Source organism: Arvicanthis niloticus, chromosome 9 (genome assembly GCF_011762505.2).
Source record: "Arvicanthis niloticus isolate mArvNil1 chromosome 9, mArvNil1.pat.X, whole genome shotgun sequence".
In the NCBI taxonomy this organism is placed as follows: Eukaryota; Metazoa; Chordata; class Mammalia; order Rodentia; family Muridae; genus Arvicanthis; species Arvicanthis niloticus.
Genome location: NC_047666.1, coordinates 67,404,747 through 67,419,540, shown reverse-complemented (window position 1 = coordinate 67,419,540; position 14,794 = coordinate 67,404,747). Strand labels below are relative to the sequence as shown.

At 42.5% G+C, this 14,794-nt stretch overlaps 1 long non-coding RNA gene across 3 annotated transcripts; it reads left to right on the top strand.

The window, feature by feature from the left end:
- Nucleotides 1–204: 204 nt before the first annotated feature.
- LOC117714821 (uncharacterized) lies at nt 205–8,454 on the top strand. Of its 3 annotated transcripts, none has more exons than XR_013112657.1 (3): nt 205–528; nt 664–1,034; nt 2,847–8,454. It is a non-coding gene; the product is annotated as an uncharacterized LOC117714821 (long non-coding RNA). The 3 variants fall into 3 exon arrangements; XR_004607595.2 differs by having other exon boundaries at nt 213–1,034; nt 2,847–3,058; nt 5,023–8,454; XR_013112656.1 differs by having other exon boundaries at nt 205–1,034.
- Nucleotides 8,455–14,794: the final 6,340 nt, after the last annotated feature.

Here is a 14,794-nt window from a genome sequence, read left to right as displayed (position 1 = left end):
TGAAGCAGTTTCCTGAGGGATGGGAAGTCTGTTAGATTTTTGGTGGATTATTTCTTCTCTTCGTGTTTTGATTGGAAACTTAACATACACACTTCATGGGATATGACTTGTGACAGGTACCCGAGTGCGTCACTAAAACAGAGTGCTTAGCCCCTCCCCCCCGCCCCGCTCAGCCCCGCCCCCGCCCCTCCCCGCTCTGCCCGGTAGAAATTAGAGAGGAAGCTGCCGAGTCCACCTGACTACTGAGGACCAGAAGTTTAAATCTCCAGATTCGGTACAGGGAAGACCCTGCGGATTGTAGTTTCAGAGTTATCTGAGGAGCAGAGATGCCCACAGGTTCCAACCAATGCCATTCTTACTTGTTTTGTGTTTCGTTTCGTTTGTTGTGTTATTAGCGATGCTGTTGGATGAGACTTGGTTGTTTCGTCTAAAAGAAAAAGAATTTACTCTGAGGGAGCCGGGAGCAGCACTACAACACGCAGGGTTGTTTATTTTAAATAGGACTCTGCACGGTGTTATTTTTGACAGGTGACAATGACCCTTCGGATTCTTTTAAAGTTATGGTTTTATTTAACTTCCTGTGTGAGGGGAGGGGAGGGAGCGCGTGGTGGGGTAGTGTGGAGGGGAGAGGATGGGAGGAGCGTCCTGTATGCTTGCCTGCAGGTGCGCCAATGCTCAGCAGAGGGCACTAGGGTAACAGATGATTTTGCGAGCTGCCTGAAGAGGGTCAGGTAAAAGGGCAGCAAGCGTTCTTAAACTGCTGAGCCATCTCTCCAAACCCTAGGCCCTCTTGGTGTTCTTTGCTGGGGGTGAGGGATGAAGGAAGGGGTGGGCGGAGAGCTGGGGGATTTGAAACCCTTCTTCTGAGCTTTAAGCTGCACGTAGACAATATCTACATGTGTGGCAATTGAAGCTGAAGCGGCAGCAACATCTCCCTGGCGTGTGGGAGTCAGTGGCTTTCAGGCTAGTCACTGCATGGACTAGTAAGGCAGCTCCTGCTCCCAGCACCGTGCATCTGATGCTCCGTTGTCAAAGTGAGTAGTCCCTCCAGTTCTCAACATACACATGCTTTTGTAATTTCACTCTGTGTGTGTGTGTGTGTCTGTGTGTGTGTACATATATAGATTAGAGATCAATTTTTCAGTGTCGGCCAAATGTGAGGCCCAGGAATGAAACACAGGTCAGCAGCCCTGGCAGCAGAACCCAGTGAGTCATCTCAGATACCTTCGTTTCAAGACTTTTGCTTAGGTCTGTAATTGAATTGTCTATAGAACAGATAATTCTTGCTATAAGAAGCAGCGAAGTTTTTACTGTGCGTCTTGCCTCCACCCTCCACCCCCCACCCCCATTCTTACATTGGCACAGTTTTCAATCTAATATGAGGAGGGCACCCATATTTTCCTTGAAGAACATATAGTATCATTTTTACAGGCCCAATGATTTGATAGTCTTATGGATTTTCATGCCCCATTCTATTTTGGGGAAACGTGCACTGGTGTATCTTCTTGCCTGATCTACATTCATTGGCTAAAAACTCTTAAAACCTGCCCACCACTAGTTGTGTTCTATGTACACACCTCCTAAAGGTTTCTCAACCACCCCTAAAAATCACCACCAACTAGGCAACAAGTGTTCATATACATGAGTCTATGAGGGACATTTCTCATTCAAACCACCGCAGTCTATCACGGAAGGGAAGTGAAGGCAGCAGACCTTTAAAGGTCACAATATATCCACAGTGGAAAGAAAGAAAATGAAGTAATAATGTACACATGGATGCTTAGTGTAATTTCTTCCCTCTCAGAAAGTTCAAAATCCCCTGCCCAAACAATGATGTCTCCTACAGTGGGAAGATTTGTTTTTCCACGTTAGTCACCCTCAGATGCACCCACATACCATCCTAATCTAGATAATCCCTCATGGACAGTCCCTTTGCAAGTGATTCTAGACTGCGTTAAATTGAGAATCAAAACCAACCATATGAAGGTGTTTTAAGTAATGGGTGTGATGACTCTTTCTTTGTTCTTTTCTACGGGGAAATCTCTTAAGAGTCTGCTTTGACTGTGCCCAGTTTCTGGAAGCCCCAATCTGTTTAGTCAGAGCTCATGGAAACCACTATTACCTTTAGGTGTGGGCAAGCACATGTAGTGTAGTCTGGGACTCTAGCATTGGAATTCATGGGGCATCTTATAACAGGAGACCTGGACCACATACTGTACTGAACTCTGAGGTTCTAACGTGCTCCAGATAAGAGTCACCATGGAAATGTGGAGTTTAATTAAAATGCAAAAAGGAAAACAGGAATTGATCCTGTCTTTTTAGAAAACTGACATCAGCTTGGGTTTAAGTAGAGGAAGAATTAGTGCAGGACTCAGAGGGCTTTCTGACTAAGTGCTCTCAGTCTGACTGTGCTATAGGTGGCGTTAGCTCAGTTCCTGTTCTTCCAGCTGCTTTGAAGAAGTCCTGGCTTGAAAGAACCATCTGGTTCCTTAATTCTGCCCCAACTCAAGCCTAAGGCTATGCTGGGATACCAAAGATGAGCTTGAAGTCACTGGATCCCCTTGTTGATTCCTCTTCCTGGCATATTGATTAAATTTCATTTCTGACCCTTACTTCTGAGTGAAATTTGGCTGGTCCCCCACAAAGGAAAAGAGTCAGAGGATGGAGACTGGCTGACAGTTCATCAGTGTCATCGGTTTGGAGAGTTGTCCTTGGCAATGTTCTGAAAACGTGTCCATCTCAGTCCTCTAACTGTTCTAAACTCTGCCTGAAGGCTAAACTCTAAAAGACAGGCCCCATCTAGGGGATTATCATGTTTACTGTCAAATCTTTCTCTATATTTACAGGTCACAGAAAATCTGGTGGCCTTTGTAAGCCCCTCCTGCAACTGCAGGGAGTCTGAGTCCATGGTGATCTTCTGGACAGAGACAAAGGAAGGAAAGGTGTAATATGGCCACTAACCTGCTCCACACCCCTTTCCTGTCTGCTGACACCCTCAGAGGCCCTCCATCCCAACCTGCTATGTGGGAAAAGTCCTCTATTTTTTCATATTGAGAAGGTTTGTTTATTTGTTTGTTTATTTTTTCAGTGAAGTCACTGTCTTTGTGTCTATGCCTTCTTTCTCTACACTGGGCAGTGGAAGGAATAAGCAAGGTAGTTCTAGGTAACTGGCTGGGGACTTGCAGAAATGAGCTGAGAAACATTTGGCCTCTCTTCTTCCTCCTCCAAGTCCTGACACATAGGCTATGCCACCAATATGTAGGGACCTGAAAGAAGGAATGGGTGTTGTGTTTATAAAAAGATAAGAAGAGAAGGAATATGTTTGGTGGATGTGTAGTCAGGTATGGGGAACAGGGTGCCCCCACAGGCCCATGCTGAGGCATCCCTTCCCCCTCAGGGACCAGCCACACAATGGACAATGGTATAGTATGAAATAGAGTTTTTTCAGGGCATGGGGAGGGGAGTTGAGAGAGTAGTAAAGACAGAGAAAGAGAGAGAGAGAGAGAGAGAGAGAGAGAGAGAGAGAGAGAGAGAGAGAGAAGAGTAGAGGCCAGCCATGAGCACATGGAGGGGGGGGGGGAGAATGCAGAGAGAAGGGGGAAGGGCAAGAGGACCCAGTAGGGGCAAGAAGGCAAGAGCAACAGAGGGAGAAGGTGCAGGCAGCTCCTTTTATAGTGAGTCTGGCACTCCTGGCTGTTGTCAGGGGTAACTGTGGGACAGAGCTTAGACAAAATCCTAACAGTAGGGGCTAGGGTCAGTTGGACATAAAGGACTCTAGAGACCCTGGAGGCCAGAGCACTCCCATCCCCCTGCAGGAAGTAAGATATAAAGCTGAGTTCTGCAACATTTCCCATACTTCAACTGCAACTCAGTGGGCAGTCCCTGTTTTCACAGAAACTGCTGCTTTCACCAACAGAAGGAAGTGAGATAGAGATCTTGGTGTACACCACATGTAACCTCCACAGGACCACATCCACAAACCCATCAGGCTACTCACCCCCCCCCACACACACACACACAAGAAAGCTATAACAAGAGGAATCCATTTCAAGAAAACTCAAAACATGCTTTGCCACTGGGGTGGGACAGCACTACCTCAGTCACCTCGCCAAATTAAGACTAAAACAGCCATGGTTTGTTGGTTTGTTTGTTTGTTTGTTTGTTTGTTTGTTTTAAAGAAGTAGTTCACCCCTTACAGATGGTACTTGTTCAACTGCTGTCTGTTGTGTAAGAGGCTGTGGGCCACATTTGGGTGGAGAGAGATGGGGAAATTCTAATGTTTGCAATTTTAGCAAAAAGAATGACCCTGAGAGTAATGCAGCCTCAGGACTTCAAAGTGGGAACTTGGGTGTACTGAGAGTGGGAACAAAGCCAGAGAACAGAAGTAGAATTCTTTTTGACATTCTTTGCAGGTTTGTTTAAAGTACACTTCCTTGAGGGTCTGCTCAGAGCACTTGTGTGTGGTCAGCAGAGAGTGAAGGAGATCAAGTTTGTCCATCTGTGATCAAAATTTAAAGAAACCTGCTAAGGTGTCTGGGGGAGGGGAATCAAACATAATTGAAGAAAAACTTAGGGATTGGATGGGAGAGGGACTCATGAGGTCCAACCCTCGCTGAGGAGCGAATGGCATTGGTGCTGGCAGGAGGAGGGTCTTCAGAGGTACAGTTCTGAGGAAGATGTGCAACTGGGAAGGCATAGGAGACAGAAATAGGAGAGCTGGAGGGGATAGACTATGATCCAAATACATTGGATCTTACATATGACATTTTCAAAGAATGAATTTTAAGTATGATTTTGAGAAATATGCTGCTGCTGTAACAACCTGCAGTCCAAATTCATGACTCTAATACAGGGCTGAAGATGCCCCTGGTACTGACTTCATTAGAAGGGCAACTTTATTTTGCAGTTATGTTATCTCCCTCTATGACAAAACAAAAAGTAGCAAGTAATAATAATACCTTATAAAGAAATTTGCAAACAACTAGACATAACCAACACCATCTTAATTGTCCTTGGCTGTAGGACAACCCAATGTGGTTATAAAACCACCCTGGCTTAACGTTCCAGACACTGCTGCCAACACCCGGAGCTGTTTGTTCCTGATTTCTGTTTAAGGTCAGGTCGGTACTTTCCAGTAAAACCCCCTTAAACTGGCCTCTGCCCATATTTGACTAACAAAGCGAAGAGACGCCTTCCTGTTTAGCACAGTCAGATCTTCCTCATTAGCTAGCTGTCTTTCAAGCTGTCCTAAGCTGCAGGCTTTGCTGCTCTGCTTATAGTCCTGTGATCAGAGACACAGACTCCTGTGACAGCTGCTTCTTACTCACCAGAATTGCATGTTTTCTGAAACAGGATTTCTCTATTTTGTGGAGAAACTCTATGGTTGATTCTTCCTGCTTTTGGACTGAAAATGGGTAGTTCTTTGCACACCAAGCTTCCCATTCTTCTGTTCTGCTTTTTCTCATTTCCCTGAGAAGAATTTTAAATGGATCAAAGGAATGAATGTCAGCCACCAAACTGAGAAGTTTATTTACCTTTGAATACCTGTACCTTTGTTAGAATAATAAATTCTGTTAAAAAAAAAAAAAAAAAACTAATCTCAGTGTTGTTTGTCTTTTGTTGTTTTGTTTTTTGAGGGAATCAAATAGTTTCCAAATAACATCTGCTAAGGTTTGAATACTAAATGTCTCCCAGAGGCCTATGTGCCTTGCTAGGCAGCCTGTGACACTATTGTTTGGGAACTAGCAGATAAATAAAGACCTGGGGCTTACTGGAAGTAAGTTAAGTCACTGGTGACAGTGCAAACCATAGCTCTCACCCTAAAGGGAATAAAAGGGAGTTTATTGGAAACTATTTTGACTGACTATGGCCCAGGAACACAGATTTAGGTTACTCCAAATTTCATGTTCTGTAGAGTGAAAACTTATAAAGACCATTTTATAAAATATATACAGGCTAAGGAATTCCAAAAGTCTTCTCCCCATTAGTCACAGGTTGTGGTAGTTTAACATAGACATGGTCTAGGAATTCAGGGCTAAAGGAAGTCTGAGACGTGGTAATTACCTTCTAGATAGGCAATATTCCCACCTCTTATCTGCTAATCTTCGAAGACATAGCTTCTTTTCAAGAATTCTTTTCAGATTGTGTGACTCTGTTGCCCTCTTCCTTTCACTTCTTTACTGAGGTGGGCAGTTCTCATCTACCCTATAACTCCCCCACCCCATCCTTGTGTATAACCTTAACATGGGCCCAGAAGCCACTGAGCCAACCAGCCATAATCTGAAACTTATGCAACTACTACCACCACTATAGGGCCAGCTATATACTCTGAAACAGAGTGCTGACCTAACACTCACAAAGTTCTGGGTATTGCACCAGTATCAAGGAAATCGAAACCAATCTTGAACATGTTTCATTTCCAAGTCAAGGTTAGAATCATGCCAAAAACCATAGCCAGGGACTTTCCACAGATCATTTCACCCAGAGACAAGGTTGGTTGATATGAAAATAAAATTCCTGAAGTTTAGAGTGATCTACGAGCAAGACTAAAGTGTTCTGAACTTCCCTGGGGAAAACACGAGAAAGGTGGTCTTTGTTTAGGCTCTGGGGTTTGCATGATGGCTTCAGGCAATTTAGCTATGGCACTCAGTCAGACAGTTGGACTCTGGTCTGGACTTGTTTAGGGCCTTGGCTGTGTTCCATAAACAGTTCTGGGAAACTCTGGAGTAGCTGCCAGACTCAGAAGTGGAATGCTGTTTGTGCTCTTTATTAACTCACGAATGATCTCAGGGTGGAGAGTTTCTTTACCCTGCTTCAAGATTGAGGGCTCTAAATGAAAGCATAATTCTAAGTTATTTTCTTCTCTTATTATTTTCAAAATGACTAAACTACAAAAGCAAGAGGCACAAAGACAAAGGTAATGTTATTTTTCTGATACTGTTTTTCCATTGCCTAACAGTCTGCTTCTCACACAATAGCTGTCCAGCCAAGTTTCCATGGAATGACTGAATGCTTCCTCACTGAGGCCTGCCATACCAGTTAGCTAATGTCATCTACTATGACAGAGCCCAGGATAGATTAGTAGAGGACATGAACCCCTTCTCCACTTCTGGCAATTTTGAACAGATGAGATCTTCAACTCCCTCCTGTAAAAATGGCCTGGAGAGGATGCAGCTAAGAGGTTTTGTTCATTTGCCTTTTGCTTTTTACTTAAATACCAGTAAGTCATTCTCAAGTACTCTCAAAAGCTCTTTCACTGGGAAGTATTTAGATGCTTAAAAATAAATAAAGGTCAGAGAGTCCCCGGAGAAAGAAGAGTAAATACCTTCTTGTATCTCAGGCAGGATCCAGGAGTTCAAGAAACCATAGGTAAAGTGAAGGAAGCTTCACTAGAGCACAGACTCAGTTACTGATGACATTTTATGTATTCAGTAATTGGATAAATGTCCCCTGCTAATGTGAGCCATTAATAATAGAAGAAGCTGGCCCTGGGTATATGAAAACGTTAAGCCCTCCTTGAAATGTCGCTGCGACTGAAGCACTGATCTAAAACAGAAGGGAGATGGCATGGTACAGTAGAGAAAAATGCAGGTAAGGGCTGTTCAAAGAGGAGAGACTCCATCTTCAAGCTCTAACATGTTTCTCAATCTGCAACTTCAGATCATGGGGCCAGCAGACAAGGACAGCTGAACTACCCTCATCTAGAAGTGTATATTCTAAAGGATGTCAGCATATCCTTAAATGGAAATGAATGAGTTTCCCAGACTCTGGTGTGTTGGGAGCCGACTTTTAGCAGAAAGCGGCTAGAAAGCAGCTATCCACATGCTAGGCACGCCTCCAAGGCTTACAACATATACATGCGCCAACAAGGGGCGTGGCAAAAGTGTATAATAAATACCCCAGATTTCCCTTCAATAAAAAAAGACTTGAGACTTGAACCTTGTCTTGTCTCCATCCCTTGCGTCTCTTCCCCTTATTCCCACTCTCTCTCTCTCTAGACCCTGACCCGAAGACCAGAGCGGAAGTTTGAGCCGAGCAGTGGTGGCATGCGTCTTTAATCACAGCCTTTGAAAGGCCAAGCCAGGCAGAGCCGAGCAGGCCGCAACATAGTAACTATTCAGGCATTGTTAAGTCTTTTGTTTCAAGCCAGGTAGAGCCCAGCCGGTTGCAACATTTTGGGCTCTCAACAAGAGGCAGAGGGACCCAGTGAGGGACGTTAGGAGAACATTTAGGCATTAGGAACCAGAGACCCAGTTAGGATGTTAGAAGGATCTGCTGATTGCCACAGGAATCGTGAAAGGTAAATGAAAATGGGGCAAGAAATAAGTCAGCCTGAACTTAACTCTCTGTTTTTGTTCTGTTGTTTGCTGCTCACGTGTGTTAATTGCCTGCTTTTGTTACATTGTTTGAATGCTGTCTTTCATGTTCAAAATAAAAAGAAACATAGATATCCAAGGCCCTCTCGCAGTGTACCTCCACTTCCAGAGGCTCCCATTGTAGAGACAGTGTTTGTAGATCCTAGAAAGGAGTTACAGGATAAAATTTCTATTCTTAAGCAACTAATAGCGTTGGAAAAAGAGTATCAGGACTTAATTAATCAGCTACAAAAATTAAAGACAGGGAAGAGGTCTTGAGAGGCCAACTGCGAAAATCCCTCGGATTTTCACGTTCCTCAACCGGGTATCCAAAGGCAGTCCCTATCTTCTAGCTTCAGTTCAGCTACAGATCAGCCAGAGGAGGGAGACGCTAAGGCTTGCCCTGTATCAGAGACCAGAGACGCTCAAGAGGTTGCTTGGAGACATCACACAGGGTTTAATTTTCAAATTATTAAAGAATTAAAAAATGCAGTATCTCAATACGGTGCCACCCCTCCCTTTACTCTTGCAATTTTAGAGTCTGCCATAGAGGAGTGGCTGACTCCTAGTGATTAGAATACTTTAGTGAGAGCAGTTCTTAGTAGTGGAGACTATCTTATTTGGAAATCAGAGTATCATGAGAATTGTAAAGAGACAGCTAGGAGAAACATTCAGGCAGGCAAATGGTTGGTCCTTTGATGCCTTAGTAGGAGAAGGGCAATTTGCTTCTAGTGATAACCAGATGCAATATGATCCAGGTTTATATGCTCAAATTCAAAATGCAGCCATGAAGGCTTGGCGTAAACTCCCAGTAAAGGGAGACCCTGGTGCATCTTTAACAACAGTCGGGCAAGGGCCTGATGAACGATTTTCTGACTTTGTTCATCGATTAATGACAACAGCAGGGAGGATTTTTGGTAATGCAGAGGCAGGTGTAGACTATGTGAAACAACTTGCATATGAAAATGCTAATCCTGCCTGCCAAGCGGCCATTAGACCCTAAAGGAAAAAGACAGATCTTACAGGGTATATCAGACTCTGTTCTGACATAGGTCCCTCCTACCAACAGGGCTTAGCTATGAAAGCTGCCATGCAAGGACAATCAGTAAGAGAATTTTTGGCAAGAAGAGATAAAAAGGCCTGTTTTAAATGTGGCAAGTCTAGACACTTTGCAAGAGATTGCAAGGCAGAAAATGACTTAATCCAGAGACAGCCCAGAAAACAGCCTGGGTTCTGCCCACATTGCAAACATGGAAGGCATTGGGTTAGTGAATGTAGGTCCAAAAGAGATGCACAAGGAAACACCCTTTCCCATAATCAGGGAAACGGAAACAGGGGCCAGCTCCAGGCGCTGACCCAATGCAAGCCAAAACAGGCTTATGGAGCAGTCAGTGTCATACTAGCAAACACCAATCCCACTGGTAGTGGGTTAACACTGTTTTTGTTATTGTTGCTGTTTGGTTTGTTTGTTTATTTGTTTCCAGAATATCTTCTTTCCTGTCAAGAAACATGGAACATTAGGGAGATTCTAATTAAAAAACAACACTGGAAAGATATCCTGTGTCTATCGTACTCTCCTACACAGTTAGGACATGTTTCCTAAAACATAAGCAAAGTTTCCTGCCATAAGGTCACACATGGTGATGTATGTAAGTCTGCATAGAGTGACACCTAGAAATCCAGGTGTATGTCTCTAGGTAGAAACCAAGTTGGCCGGAGGGGGGGGGGTGTTGGGGGGGCGGTACACACTGGCACCGAGAACAAAGTATTGGCTGCTATGCAAGCCCTCTACGGAAGGTTAAGTCAAACACAAGACAGTGATAAATATCATGCCTTCATTTGGATTCTTCTGAGGTGTAGATGACCATTTATCAGTGGAATGAATGAAGTTGTGGTCAAACTCAGCATGAGAAAGGTTGACTGCAAGCCAAACCTGGTGTCACTGGCTTCTATCCATGCCTGAGAAGCTGAGCCAGGATAATGGGAGATGAAGGACTGCCTGGACTACAGGGTAAGCACAAAGCCATCCTGTGCAATTTAGTGAAGTCCTTACTGAGTATAAAAGATAAAGCAAGGTCTGGGGATACAGGACTGTGATGGTCCAGTAAGCACATACTTGTGTGGTATGCATAAGGCCTTAGATTCAATCCCTTGCAATTATATAAGATGGGGGCAAGAATAAAAAGGAAAGAAGAAGAAGAAGAAGAGAGAGAGAGAGAGAGAGAGAGAGAGAGAGAGAGAGAGAGAGAGAATGAATGTTGGCTCCATACCACACCAATCTCTGAAAAGGAAATTTCTTGGAAATTATGGAAAAATTAGATTGTCTTGACCATATTTCATATGAGATAATCTTACAGAAAATATTCTTTCATAGAAAACCCTGTCTATGATCTAAATTCATTGCCAAAACCAAAACTGAATTGCTTAATAGATGATGAAAGTGCCTGTATAGTCAGCGATCAAGCTTGTCCACCACCTCCCCTAAGCTACGAGTTACTGCGTGTTTGGCTTGATTTGTATTTTGCAGAGACCTTGAAATATAACAGGGTGTGATTAGTGATGTTGAGTGTGTTTGCATACATCTGTCATCCATTTTGCATGCCTTTCGAATAAACATCTCTTCAAATCCTCTATTAATCTGGTTACTTATTCCTTGTTATTTCATCAAGGTGTAAAGCATTGTAGTGATTGGTTTCATTGACTGACTCGACTGGATCAGTAGAACTGATGAAACACATTTGTGTTTGAGTGTTTCAACAGCAGAGTGTTCTGTAGGACAACAGTTACAGGGCCAAAGGAATACACCTTCAATATGTACATAAATTCCACCAACTGGCTGCATGGAAAAGCAAAATTAAAGGAGTTAGCTACACCTAAAGGCTTCTTTATGAACAAATGCATCTATTGCTTTTCTGATGATGATAGTGGTAGTGGTAGTTGTGATGGTGGTGCTGGTGGTGATGGTCCTGTGGGTGCGGTGGTGGTGATGAACTCCAGATTCTTTCATCTTACAACCTGACTCAGTACCACTGACTCTCTATGTGGTTTCCAGGCTTTCAGCACCATACTGAAGGCAGCTGGGTTTCCTGGATTGGGCATGGCCTAGTTCTTTACCTCTCTAGCATTCAGACGCCCATTCATGTTGGATGACACAACTGATACTGAGTCAGCCAATACTGTAAATCCTCTTTGTTCAGACTCTCTTCCCAGGTGATTCTAGGCCATCCCAAGCTGAGAGTTAAAGTTAGCTATCACGATCCCCTTTACAATATATATTCGATCAGCTCTGTTTCTCCAGAGGACCTTGCCTAATGCAAGTACCTAGTGCTACAGGCACCTTGGTTGTTGAAACAAGTATATGCTCCTCTTCTGACTTGAAAGGTGCAATGGAAGAAGTAGAATCATTTGACTACTGGACATTTCTTTGAAAGCTGAAGAAACCAAAGATGAGAAAATCAGGACCCTAATATTAGCTGTATCGTCATAAAATGCAGTACATATATAATCTAATGAGAATCAATTACTACAGGGAGATGGATGAGGTCACACTCAGCCATGTCTGGTCTGTTCTTCTGTAGAATCTAGAAGGAAATACAAGACTAAAACATGAACACAGGAAGGGGTCTGTCAGGGAAGCATATGGGGTTTGGTGGTAGGGTATAAAGGAGGTTTATCAGTCTTCAGTGGCGGTAAGAGACACCTCTTCACACAGTTAGCTGGTCTTTATTTTCACTGGAGAAAAAAACCAGGATGAATCAATACCAAGCAGAGTTGGAATTAATTTTTTAATTCATATTTTTTTTTTAAAAAAATATGAATTTAAGCATGGGTAGTGGGGTACAGATGGGGCTTAATTACAGCAGTGTTACCCTCCCAACTGTGAAGCATGGCCTGACCAAAGAGGTGCAGAAAGTGTGTCTACAATACTTATGTGTTTCTTAAAGACTGACTTTTGTATTTAGATTTTTGTATTTCTATTTTAAGCATGTGTGTGTGTTGCCTATATCTATGTTTGTGCACTAGGTGCAGGAAGTTCTAGTGGAGATCAGGAGACAGCATATAAAATCCTCTTGAACTGGAGTCAAAGATGGTGGTGAGCCACCAGGTGGGTGCTGGGAACTTGGGTCCTCTGCAAGAGCAGATGTCTTAACCTGTGAGCCATCTCTCTAGATCCTCTTTATATGATTTTTGAGCTTACATTTCTCAATTTTTTTTGAGTTATTTGAGTCAAATTTTTTGAGTTACATGGCTCATTTAAAAATTTTTAATGATTTTATCTCAGGAAATTTCTTTAGTAAATAAGAACATAAGGAATTTTCCGGGGTGCATTGTGTCAGGTGTACACACTGATAGGTTACCAGGAAGTCCTCTGCCTATGTTTTAACTGTAAACATGTCTACTCTTGTTTGTGCGGTGCTTAGAAACTGTTTACAGATGAAAGACGTCAAACCCCAAGCTGTCATATGCTTTCCTTCAAGTGTGGTTCCTACCACTTTAACATGCTTATTTCAAACATATCTATTGGAAAAGAATGTTGTGTATATGCATGTAATAGTCACAGGATGTTTTTGTTAGTTGTAAGGAAATTCTTGACTCTCAGACACTGATAGATTTAGAGTCCTGTATGAGGGGTGGCCTTTTCCTTTCTGTGTTCCTTTACTTTCCCATTTTTTTCTATCTTGAGTCACAGTGAAGGGAGGAGGTGAATCTCATTACGTTCACGCATGACAGTGTCACAGTGAAACCCAATACCTTGCAATATTCTAATAAAAACAAATAAACTCAATGTCCTAATTTTAAAAAGAGTGAAGTTGGACTTTGATTAGATGCTTACATACAAACTTAACTCAAATTATAGTGCTTACATGTAGGATTTTTAAACTTTAGAGCTTTTAGAAAGAAACAATCTTAGTTATGATACTAAAAGAAAATGTAAATGCCATCAAGATTAAACTACTGCATCCATAAAGGTGTCACAGAGAAAGTACAAATGTCAGCCACCAAGTGGAAAAAAATATGTGTAAAGGTCAGCCACCAAGTGAAAGAAAATAGTTGAGAACTGTGTATCTGTTAAGAAATTTATGTGTTGGATATATAAATGTCGAGAACAATTGAAAATTTAAAAGATAATGTATATACAGGTGTGTTCAGGGACCAGAAGATGGTACCAGGTCCCCTGTAACTGGATTTGCAGGCAGATGTGAGCTATACCATGTGAGTACTGGGAACTGAATTCAGGTTTTCGGCAAGAACAAGTGCTCTTCACCACTGAGCCACTCCAGCCCAAGACAATCCACTTTTTGAACAGAGAAAGAGCTACACATGATGGCAGCATTCAGGTGTCAGAGACAGAACTTTGAAGCATGGTGAGTATGCAGCCAGAGCTACATAATGAGATCCTGTCTCAAAACAAAAATGAATGAAATGATGAAGAATTGAAAGGGAACGATTTAAACTTTTGTAAAGAAGGCATTCAAAGTGGCAATTCAGTCAGCAGTCATTAGAGGCTGCACGCAGAAAAGTTGTGTAGCATAAGGCTCACTTCACGTTAGAGTGGCATCTTCCTCAGTCAGTGTTGGCAACAATATGGAGAACTGACAAAATACTCCCCGTGTGGCGTGTAAAACATATAATCACGTTGGAACGCAAACTGGTACTGTGAACACCTGAGACAGCAAGCCCAGATTACAGGATGACTTAGTGTCCCACTAGAGTATGTATTAATAGGAAAGAGATAAAAGTTCATGCATGCACAGATGCTTGCACAAGGAGATCCACATAACACTCATACCCTTGACCACTCTTTGGATATTTGTTTTCTCTCTAGAACTGCAGAATGGTTTCCTTGCTTAATCAGCTGGCCTCTACAGCCTGTAACCCCATGTTAACACTCTTCCAACTTCCCTAGTTGTTGGACATTGAAACCCCAGATGCTGTACAGCTGTGTTCAAGTGGCCTGACATAAACTGGGGTCAGCATTCAGGTCATAAATCTTTCTGTTCACTCATTGTTGTGAGTCCATATAATGTATTTGTTGCTAAAACTTGTAAGACTTTAATGATATTATATTTGGGTAACAAGCAGTTTCAACAACCAATCATTTGCTGAATTTGATTCTTAAAGTAAGATGTAGGCAGCAACTTGTTTTAACTTCGCTACTTCCTGTTTTTAAAGGAAGACATAAATATTCCTTTATTTATGTCTTAAAGATATAAATAAAGTTCTAAATATTTATAAACATCTGCTTTGTGTGGGGGCTCTGTTAACATAACTGTGTCTAAAAATATATGTAGGCTCTGACATCTTAAAAGCTACCCTCTGCTCAAGGTCAGATGCTGATTGAAACCAACGTCCATCCCAGTTCCTTTCCCATAACCTAATATTTATTACGTTCTATTTCCAGTGTTGATAATTTTATCATCATGACATAATGATCTCAG